At 34.2% G+C, this 12,336-nt stretch overlaps 1 protein-coding gene across 4 annotated transcripts in view; it reads left to right on the plus strand.

Annotated features, from left to right (window-relative positions):
• MAGI2 (membrane associated guanylate kinase, WW and PDZ domain containing 2) overlaps positions 1-12,336 on the plus strand; it is a 1,485,052-nt gene that overhangs the window by 173,384 nt on the left and 1,299,332 nt on the right. The window lies entirely within an intron of this gene.

Raw genomic sequence — 12,336 nt, forward strand, 5'->3', positions numbered from 1 at the left:
GTTTATTTAATCACTAGGAGGCCAGAGAGGGCTCCTGGTGTAGGCTTTGGAGCCAGACTGCATGGATTTAAATATTAGCTCTGTCCCTTGACCAGTGATTTTGGCTAAGCTACTTGCCCTCCTAAACCATAACTTTTTCATCTGTCAAGTGGAGGTGAATGATTGTACATCCCTTATAATGTCATTGTAAATTAAACTAGAAAGTGCTTAGCTGCAAAGCCTAACACATATGTGCAGGACAAATATTATCTACCATTGTTATACTTATCACTATTATTCTTACTTGAACTATGTAGAAAATAATTACTAAGCTAGACAATAAAGAAATAAATAATAAATGGGAAATTTTTATATACTTACAAGTACTCTTGAAAATTAAATAGGGTAATATGAAAGAGAGCAGCTAGGGAATGAAAGAAGGGAATAAAGATTTTTCATTTTTTGTAACACTAGATGGTATACTTAAGTAAGATCATAACTAAGATGTAAATGATAAAAAGGAGTCAGTCTTACAAAGATTTCAGGTAAGAGGATTTCAGACAAGGGAACATAGAAAACAAAGGGTCTGATATAGGAACAAACATGCTCTGTTCAGGACCAGAACAAAAAACAACTGAAACAGTAAAGAAGTGAAAGAGCTATAAGGTCAAAGAGGGATAGTACATACTGACCCACAGAAAGCACTGTAGGACAGAGTGAGTGAGGAGTTTGAAATTTATCCAGAGTGCAGTGGGAAATGAATCTAATTGTTTAAAGCAGTAATGTAGGTTGGAGGTAATGGCAAGCAACACCCAGCAGTGGCAGAAGAAAACAGAGGAAGCTAAAGACTTAATTAAGATGTTAACCTGCACATTGCGCACATGTACCATAAAACCTAAAGTATAATAATAATAAAAAAAAAAGATGGGAATATTCCCTAAATTGATTCTCAGACTCAGGGCAATAACTATCAAAATGACAGCTGAGGAGCTGCCTTTTTTTTTTTTTTTTTTTTGCAGAAGTTGACAAAGTGGTCCAAAATTGGTGTGAAGAAAGATAAAGGACCCTGAATAGACAAAACAATCCTGAAAAAGAACAAAGATAGAGGGTACCTCCCAATTTTAAAACTGTTTTTTTTTTTTTTTTTTTTGGTGGCAGGGTCTCACTCTGTCACCCAGGCTGGAGTGCAGTGGCATGCTCTCAGCTCATGGCAACCTCTGTTTCTCAGGTTCAAGTGATTCTGTTTGCCTTAGCCTCCTGAGTAGCTGGGATTACAGGCACACACCACCACACCTGGCTAATTTTTTTTTTTAATTTTTTTGGTAGAGACGGGGTTTTACCATGTAGGCCAGGCTGGTCTCGAACCCCTGACCTCAAGTGATCTCCCTGCCTCGGCCTCCCAAAGTGCTAGGATTACAGGCATGAGCCACTGTGCCAACCCCAATTTTAAAACTTGCTACAAAGATACAGTAATCAAAACAATGTTGTACTGGCATAAATAAATAAATAAATAAATAAATAAAATTGTATACAGACCAATGAAATGTTAAGAGTCAAGAAATAAACACCTACACTTATGGCAAATTCATTTTTGACAAAATTGCCAAGACAATTTGTAGATTTTTCAAAAAATGGTACTGAAATAACTGAATTTCCACATGTAAAAAAATGAAGCTGCTGGACCTCTGCATCACATCACATATAAAAATTAACTATAACTGGATCATGGAGCATAGGTAAGAGCTAAAACTATAAAAGTTTTGGAAGAAAACATAGGAATAAGTCTTTGGATTAGGCAAACAATTTCTTAATCATGACAGCAAAATCATGAAAAAAAATCAGATAAATTGGCCTTCATCAAATTAAAAAAAATTGCTTTATAGGACACCATCAAGAAAATAAATGACAATTCACAGAATGGGTGAAAATATTTGCAAGCTGTATATTTGATAAGGGACTAATATATAGTCTATATAACAAACTCTTACAATTCAACAATAAAAAGACAAATGACTCACTTTTTAAAATGGGTAAATGGGCCTGAATAGTCATTTCTCCAAGGACAGCATACAGATCCAATAAGCATGTGAAAAGGTGCTCAATATCATTAGTCATTATAGAAGTACAAATTTAAAACACAATGTGATATCACTTCATGCTCATTTGGATGTCTGTAACTCTTTAAAAATGGAAAATGAGTATTGATGAGTATATGGAGAAAATGGAGCCCTGATACACTGCTGGTGGGATTGTAAAATGGTAGAGCTGTTTTGGAAAACAGTTTAGCGTTTTCTCAAAATATTAAACAGAAAGTTGCCATAAGACCCAGTAATTCCACTCTTAGGTATATAACAAAAGAAACTAAAAGCATATGTCCACACAGAAACTTGTATAAAAATGTTTACGAAAGCATGATTCATAATAACCAAAAGTTGGAAACAACCCAAATGTCCGTCAATGGATGAAGGGAATAAATTGTGTGGTTTATACATACAATGGAATATTATTCATCCATATAAAGGAATGAAGTACTGATATATGGTACAACATACATGAACTTGAAAACGTTATGCTAAATGAAAAAAAGAAACAAAAGACCACATATTGTTGATTCAATTTACATGAAATGTCCAGAATAGGAAAATCCACAGAGACGAAAAGTACATTAGTATTTGCCAAGGACTGGAAAAGTGGAGTGTGGGGAATGATTACTAATGGGTACAGATCTTCCTTCTAAGGTGGTGAAAATATTTTATAATGATTCATAGTGATAGTTCCACAATTCTGTGACTAACTAAAAGCCACTGAATTGTAAGCTTCATTTTTTATGTTTTATCTATTTTTAAATCCCCGTGATTAGTAATGCAAATGAATTATACACTTTAAAACAACTATTTTATGGTATGTGCTTATATCTCAATAAAACTATTATTTTAAAAAATGGAAAGGGAGCATATTAGAAAGATATTTTCCAGAAGATTCCTCTGGATTTGGTAGTTATTCATGATGACTTACTAGTTGTTTGGATGTAGGAGTTCAAAATCCATCTATATGCTTGCAGCATCTAGAACCATATCGTGGAAAAGTAATGAACATTAAATGTGTGAAGAAATCATACATGAATAGATATTAGAAAAAATGAAGGCCACCTTTAGCTATGTAGATCATAACATCATTCATTAAGCCAGAAAAAAAAATGAGGGAAAGCAAATTTGGGGTGAACATGGAGGAATGTTTAATTTTTGGCATCAGTGGACATATAGATGGATGCGTCTGTCATAAGCATTGAGAAAACTGTAATTTGTAGCAAAAAAGAACAGAGGTGAATAATATCAGACTCATCCTTATAATCTGACCATTCAAAAATAAAAATAAATTTAAAATTAAAAAGATTATGTACATAGTACATATATATACATATATATATATATCCACAATTGTGTTAATCATATTAAGATAGCAAAAGTGATTGAAGCTTAGTTTAAAGGAAAGTGGTGAGTTTAGCTTTTGATATGTCACTTTTGAGGTGGTACAAGAATAGGAGTTCTGTGAGGACAGGAAATTTGTGTGTTTTGCTTATCATTGTAACCAATAATAACAATAACAATAATATCCTTAGAAGTCACTAAACACATTTGTTGAATTAGTAAAACCATTTTCAAGTATGCAATATGTAGTTAATATGTGATTTTTAAAACAGTAGAGTTGAGTTGGAGGCTGGGCATATAGATTTTGCATTACCAACATAAAAGATAATAACAAAAATCCTAGAGAAGAATAGATCACTTTAAAAAATGGGAAGAGCTGGAATCCCACCCAATATTTAAGAAACGGTTAAATGAAGAGAAATTATAACCCAAATTTGGTTTTCAAAATTACTTTTTATTTTTTAAATTTTTTTTACAATTCTAAGACAGATATTAATTATATGATGCAAAGGAAGAAATTAAAAAGTGAACTAAAACTTGGAAATGTTTTGAGGTTCCTAAAATGACACTGCAGAAATGGAAATCAGATGTCCTGCTCTAACTGCTATAGGATAATTAAATCAACTTTCTAATGAGATTATCTCGAGAAGTGGATGAGCTCCCTGCCCTAGTCCAGTGGTAACTGAATCCAAGAGATTCATCTATATTCTTATTTGCCTTTTACCACTAAAGATAATGTCTTTGATCTGGGTCTAATAAAACTAGGTGATCTATATTCAGGGATAACTGTTATTTGTTATATTACTAGTCATCAATAATAGCCCATCAGAGAGGATTGTATGAGTGCCTGATCTGTTACTTAATTGATTGTACGATCTCAGTAATATGAAATACATATTAAATCTCATGACCTTGTCCTCAAAGGTGTTAGAAAATATTAAGCACCCATTCCATTGAGACATGATTTCCGACACAGCAAATGTCATACTTCTGTAAGCTATTAGAGATGTTAACAACTGCTGCCCCTCCCAGTTAATTTTTAGTGGTGATATTAATTCATGTTTGGTAGTTATGAGAGCGTGAGATCAAGAACAAAGCAGAACTTAATGAGAAGCCGATACTGTATCTGGGCAAAGTCATTTTTGGGAATACGAAGGAGGTTCCCAAATGCTGAAAGGTCCGCTTCAAATGGATGTGCAGGTGGATGTTCAACTCTCAGCTCAGCAGAGAACACAAGGCTGCATAAGCACGTGGGTTTGGACAGTTTAGAAACAGTGCACTAGGCTCTCAAAGTGACACATGGGTGTTCCATTTGCCAAGGGTCAGTAAATTTGATTCCAGTTTCAGTTGGCTCCAAAAGCCATGGCTTTGCTGTTTGATAAATTGGTCTGTGCCAGAGAAAAGCCCAAGTCTAGCAGTTCCTATGGAACCATAACTGCACCAACTTAAAAAAAAAAAAAAGTCTAGTATTTAAACATCATTCATTGTATGTCTATTTTATGCCTGGCTGAAACACAAAGGCATCATCCTTCCCTTTGTGAGCCACAGCTGTAGTGTAGCTGTCATTTTAAAGTAGATAATGTTGCTGTCCAGTCTCTCTTTACCTTATCTTTTCTATCTTTGGTCATATTTCTCCAAGCAGGCCAAATTCTTCAACTTTCCCAAGATCTCCAGGAGATCTGAATTATGTCCTGGTTCCCACATTAAATCTTACTGATAGTTACCAGTTGGTAAAATGATATTTTATTATACAATTCTGATTCCAGGAATGTGTTCTAAGGGAACATTGAAAGGTATGTGCAGAAATCCATATGCAAAATGGTTATTTACTGTACCAAAAAATGCAAACAGCTTAAAATTAAATGCATTTCTTCAAACAAACCCAAGTTGTATGAAATACAGTGTAATAGTAGGGAAATGTTTAAAAAATTGTAGTAGAATATTTTTTGGATTATAAATGTTCATAATATATAGTTAATAATTATAATATACAGTGACCTAGACCTTCTTATATACCAGGCACTATTATGTTTTATAGAGACTATCTCATTTAATCCTCCAACAACCCTGCAAGGTAGACATATTATAATTCCCATTTTCTAGATGAAGAAGCTGAAGCGTAGCAAGACTACATGTGTTAGTGAAGATCACTCAGCTGCTTTGGGACAGAGCCAGGGTTTGAACACAGGCAGTCTGGCTCTAATGTCTGTACTCTTAGTGGTGAACATAGCAAGTTAGAAAACAGTTATTGCAGTTTTATACTAAGTTTGCATATATAAACACACACACATATATAAGCATTGATAAATATAGGTGAGATAGACCCTAAAATGTTCATAGTTCTTATCTCTGAGTAGTGAAATTAAAGATGATTTTTGTTTTTATTTTTGTGGTTTTTTGAAATTTTCAAAATGTTCTACAATTTATATAATTTCTAGAATCAGAAAAAAGATTAAAATTGCACTGTACAATTTTCTATTTGTGTTTAAATATTAGAAAATATTAGTGTGATAAAGACTAATAGATAATCATATACATAATTGTCTGCTAATCTATTAGTTATTTGCATAGTAATCATCTGGTGTATTTTTAACTTTACATTATCCTAGATAAAAATAACTGAAGCTGAAGCCACTGCTTACTGATTGCCTATTTATGCTAGGTACCTTAATGCCAGCAAAGGTCCTGCAAAGCAGGTATTATCATCTCCAATTTACTACTGAGTGCTTGAGGCTCAGACAGGTTATGTATCATGGCCAAGTACACACAGCTACTCAAAAAAAAGTTGATATTCAAAGTCAAATCTATCCAGCCACAAAAACCCTTACTCTAATGCTTCAGCACTTCCAGAATTGATTCTTTAGGTTAATAGTCCTGTAATTTTCTTAATCTCCTGCTCCCAATTCTGCACAATATACATGGCTGTTGGGAGGGAGGCGTCTAAGGTGAAATATATTTGGACAACACTGTTTTCAATTGCCCGTCTTAGAGAATCTTAGTGAATATTAATATAATAATGTTAATATAGGGATATAGAAGCCCTGCAGAGGGAAATTTATATTTATTATCATGAAGCTGCATTGCTGTTCTAAACCAGAGCTTTCCAAACTTTAGAGTGATTACAAATTACATGAGGATTTTGTTAAATATGAATTATTATTCAGTAGGTCTGGGGCGAGGTCTGAGATTGCATATTTTAAATAAACTCCCAGGTGATGCTGATGCTGCTGGTTCAAGGACCACCCTCTGAGGAGCAAGGTACTGAAGGACACAGAGAGAAAACTGCTGCACCATTTATTTCTGCCAACCATGATTAAGGAATTGGCAGTTTCAGGGAGTCCATTGTCAATCTCAAGATAGGAATAAATATTAGTCCAATACCTGTTATTTGGATGATGGATACCCTAAAGCCCTGACTTGACCACCACGCAATCTATGCATATAACAAAATAGCACTTGCACTCCATAAATTCATAAAATTTTTTTTTAAAGATAGGAATCAGTGACCTGCAGGGCTTGCTTTGAAGGATTGGGCTGAGAAGCTAATGGAGGGGTGGGAACAATTGAGATGGGGATTTCTAGACTGATCTGCATCCAAACTGAAAAACAGTTGATTTCCTAGGGACAGAGTCTGTAACCCAAAAGTTGTTTTTTAGCCCTCAACAAAGGCTCAGTTTAATTCTTAGAGAGACTTTGAGGCTGCTTCTTTAGTCTGGCATGTCAAAAGACCATATTTTGGGGTATCTGTTTCTGAGCTCCAACATCTTACTATTACATGAATATCACTAGATAATGAAAAGTTATGCTATTAATTTGCATCATTGATTGATTTTTCCCCCATATTCACCCTTTCTTTCTTGGAATAGCAAGAATTGTTTGGTGGAAAGAGCAAGTGCCATGGAGTGTGACTTACCTGAGTTAAACCGCTGGCCTTGCTGCTTACCAGATGAATGAGCCTGGGCACTTTGTCAAGTCTCTCTGAACCTAGCTAGGTCTCCTCTTGTGTTAAATGGGGATACTATCCAACTCATTGATGTTTGGTTGTGAGGATCAGATGAGCTTATAACATAAAACCCAAGGCATACACTAACTACTTTATATTTATTACTTATATTTATTACTTCCATTTCTTCTTCCATTTAATGCCCTAACACAAGCCACATCTGAAGAAACCTCAAACACTTCCTCTATTTGGCTTCTCCTGGGATCTTAGATTAAGTGTCATTTCCTTCTAGAAGCCTTTCCTTACTGTTCTTCCCCTCATTCCAGGAAAGGTAGTTGTTTCCAACACATACTTCCAGATCAGCCTTATAGTTTCTGCTTAATTGACCATCTTCCCCAATAGACCCCATGAAGTCAGAAGATTTATTGTCCTACTCATTTCTGACTGTCTACTGCCTGACATATGGGAAGTGGTCAGTAAATATTTCTGGATTTATTGAACATATACATTAAGTAATTAACTTAGCCCCATTTTGTGGCTCTCTGAATAACTCCTGTGGTTACAAAACCCCAGGTTGAATACTTTAAAGAACTACCTCAAAAGACAACCTCTTTTTGGGAGACAGTAGTTTTCAGGGTATCGTTGTTCGTTCTTCTCTAACATTGTTTCTGCAATACTGGTTTGTGAGTGTATCCTTTGTGATCAGTAAAATGTAATGCTATCCACATTAAGCCATGGACTCAAGATTTTAGTGTTCCATTTATCTAAAGATTTAAAAAAGAAAAAAGAGTTAGGGAGGTGCTGCATTTGACAGAAAGCACTTTCTCCTGTACTCCAGTGGGGCACTGTTAGAAACTTGTTGCCTAAAGCAATACACTGGCAGATTCTGACAAGGTGTTTGAAGGCTGTTTTAAATCAGAGACAAACATCAGACAGTGAGGTGAGTATCTTTTTCTCAGGCACACTGGAGTCTTGATAAAAAGTCTTTAAAAATTGAATGTATATCATAATAGCAGACATGCACAATCAGTATGAGCTCTCTCTTGAACAAAAGTCATATTTGAAAACTTGACAGAAAAAGCTTTAAAAAAGAATCTTTGGTTGTCATATTTAAAATCAGACAGTGTTAGTTTATGCTATTATAAAAAATAAAAGTGCTATCATCTTAGTAATGGATACTTAAACTGGGACTTTAATTTGTTTAATGCAATTAACAGTAGGTCACCTTGTAAAAATTGTAACTGAAAGTAATTCTGCATATAAATATTTTAGATGGAGTGTAATTTTCTCACATGGATAGAATTCATCTTATTAAGAGTCATTCTATTATGGGCATAGTAGAGGTTCTTGCCAGATATAACTTCTTTTCCATCTTTTCTCTCTCATTCCAATTCACAGTTAGATCTTATATTATTTATAATTTTTAAATACATGTGATATGAATATAAACTTATAAAAATTCAGCCCATACAGATATATATAAAAATCCTCTAAGAGGATTAAGGACCCAAGTGCAGATACTAAGGTAATTTTCTCTGCTGTGCACAAATACCACCCTTTATCTTCCAGAACACTTACTGTACTTTTAATTTTAAAACATAGACCATGCTAAGGGGGCAAACGTATGTTTGTATGTATGCAAATGATTCTGGTAACATTCCAATTGAACATTAACTGAAACTATTGATCTTCTTAAACCAGAACTAACATTAACTGAAACTATTGATCTTCTTAAATCAGAGCTAAGTTCTCAAAGATAACCTATTGAAATCGAATAATTTTAACTATTTGGATAGGAATAATATTTTCATTATGATTTAATTCTCTCCTTGTATCTATCACCATTTTTCAATAGAGAAAGAGAATTCTAAGAAAATAAGTCATAAGTAGGAGGATGAAAAATTGGAAGAGGCCAGCATATGCAGCAACTATTAAAAGTATGTGATATGTGGTCTAGTGGGGTACCCAGGACCATGCCAGACCAATTGAAGTCCCATATTAGGAGCTACGTAAGAGGGTAGAGGATATGCCATGTGGCTTTTGACACATGGATGTCCATTTGTAAGTGTTCAGTAAGGGCCTATGGGTTTATTATGGGAATGAGTTGGGCTCTGAAGATTCCAGCTATCATGGAGGAGCTGATAAAGACTATCCTGGCCCACTTCAACCTAACTTTTGCCCTATGGCTGACCCTATCATAAAATGTAAAAGCTCAGAGACAAATTACAGCATGTGTTGCTTAAGGACAGGATCGTTCTGAAAAAGTGCATCATTAGGTGATTTCATTATTGTATGAACATCATCAAGTGCACTTACACAAACCCAGATCATACAACCTACTATACACTTAGGCTATGTGACATAACCTATTGCGCCTAGGCTACAAACCTATATAGCATGTTACTGTACTGAATACAATGGGCCATTATAACACAGTAATAAGTATTTATGTATCTAATATAGATAAAGATATAAAGATACCATAAAAATATGGCATTATAACCTTATGGGACCACCTTCTTATATGTGTGATCCATTGTTGACTGAAAATTGATTATGCAGTACATGAATGTATATCAGGTAGCATGCTTTTGCGTGCAAGTAGCCAAAAAAACAACTAAAATAATCTAAACAGCAAGGATATTTATTAATAGATAATAAGAAGCGCAAGATTAGAAAGTTCCATTAAGAAGTCAAAACCTTTCTTTATGTATATGTTTAAGAGCAAAGAAATTTTCCCAGAGCCTCTTAGCAGACTTCCTCTCTAGTCTTATTGGCCATAATTGCATCACATATTCCACCTGAACTAATTATTAGTAGAAGGAATTAGACTACCATGATTGGATTTGGTCAGTCATTACTGGTGCTGGTGCCTATCCTCTCTGAAGATTAAGGTCCCTCAGAGGATGGTAAACAAAATCTAGATTCCATTAGTAATAAAGATAAAGGAGTGGAAGTGAGTAATGGTTGTTAGGTAGTTACAAAGCAATGAATGCTATGCAAACTTAAATAAATCATAGTCACCACTTGGACAAGCAAAGGATGCTTTCTGCTTTATTATTGTTTGAGAAATTGAAATCTGAGGGCTTATCATTTTTTAAAAAATGTCAATGTTTCACGCATTTATATGTCCTCTGTGACATTTACACCTTGAAATGACTTTTAAAATCTGTGTATTAGAAAGAGTTTAAAGTTAAGCCCTATCCTCTTGGATTCTTATAATTTCTGAACTCTGAGGGAACATAATCCTACAGATTTCTTGGCTTCAAGATTCAAAAGCAAAAGCACATATGATTATATTTAAGAGCCTGCATTTCACTAGGATTACAAAAATCAGTAGCATATTTAAGCTTCATGTTACAGAAAATAGAACATGTTCAGCCATTTGATCACATCTGGCATTCTTTCAAGCATATGCCTCTTAGAGTGCAGTAACCTAGAATTGCCTTTTGTCCTTCCCAGCTTTAGATCCTACATTTGTAAAGTGTTATATATCAAAAAATTAACATCTAGTCAGAAGTTTGTAGTTGAATCCTCATTCTACTGCTCAACTAGCTATTAAACCTCTACAATGTACTTAGATTTTTGGAAACTCAACTGCCTCAATTTGCCTGAAATACCCTTGGTTTTAAAAATACATTAAAATAAAACTTTCATCTATATAAGATCATCTTTCTGAATGCCAGGTCTTTAAGCCACCTTGCCCAACGTTTCTTTCATGCCTGAGAGACTCTTCTAATGAGCACAGTAGGGGTTCTCCTCCTTATGATTTTTTTCTATTCCATTGTCTTCTTTTGTTCTTTTCTCTGCTTTTTGTTATGTCTTGGCTTAAAAGATGTAGTAGATACATTAATTTGAAAATTATTTTCCAAATCACCTGCAGATATGTTCTTAAACTTCATTAACTCTCTAACTTGTTTTTTCCTGCAAACAACAACAACAAAAGTATAAAATCAGCTTCCTTTCTTCTCAGTCCTCAGCAGTAGTTATTTGCTCCAAGGATGCAGATGAGAAGCTATTTCCAAAGCCATCACAGCCCACAAGAAAAAACCCTCTGTAATTCTCATCTGGAGGCTATAAATGCAAGCAAGCCTGCTGCAGCTCTCTCCGGTTGCTGACAGTCTCATTTTGAATGTTCTGCCACCAGAGGGAACTGGAGTTGTAAGATTTTACAATGCCTCACAAGTGCTGTATATACCTAATAAAATATGGGTTGCTTAATGAAACTAATGCTGTCAAACTTTGAAATTTTCACATAAAATTCTCTGAGGGATTAATTGTATTAAATATCTCTAGAGCTGTATTAGTCATTTTATTGGAAAGAGATCTTTTCATTGATCCCTTTTCTTCACATAGACTTCTAAATTTCTATAAAATTCTGTAATATTCATCCATGAAAAGATTTATAGTGGAAATAATTGGTAGGAATCATGAAAAGGTAAAAATATCACAGGAATGATAAAAATTATATATATAGTATAATTTTCAATTAAAAGTGGGAAGCTGATTAATTTTTAAATATTCTTTCAAGATTTAGACATTTCTCTAACTCTGTTTCATATTATAGAGTGAAGAAGTTATGTAGTATGTAAAACTTGCCAAGAATGTGACTAGCTGAAATGATACTGCCAGGGATCTATTGAAGATAACTATATTTGGAACACATCAAGCATTCTGATTTAGTATAGCAGTAAAGATAAATCTACTTTTTCCATAACTTCATTTTACCCAGATGTCCTTTGAAAGATGTCTGCAGTAAAATGTCCACCTCTTAATATGCAGTGATGACTCAGCAATTTTTCTCATGCTCTATTTTTTTTGTAGTATTGCAGACTTTTGCCCTCTCTTTTTTTTCTTCTAAACTTAGTGTTTTATTTTGTTTTGGCTTTGTTTTTAATATGTAATATCAGCATCAAGCAGACTGTATGAAAAACATAAAGATCGCTTTTCAGATATAAAAGCATCATAAAGTTGTACATCAAAGCC

This window comes from Pongo pygmaeus, chromosome 6, assembly GCF_028885625.2.
Source record: "Pongo pygmaeus isolate AG05252 chromosome 6, NHGRI_mPonPyg2-v2.0_pri, whole genome shotgun sequence".
In the NCBI taxonomy this organism is placed as follows: domain Eukaryota; kingdom Metazoa; phylum Chordata; class Mammalia; order Primates; family Hominidae; genus Pongo; species Pongo pygmaeus.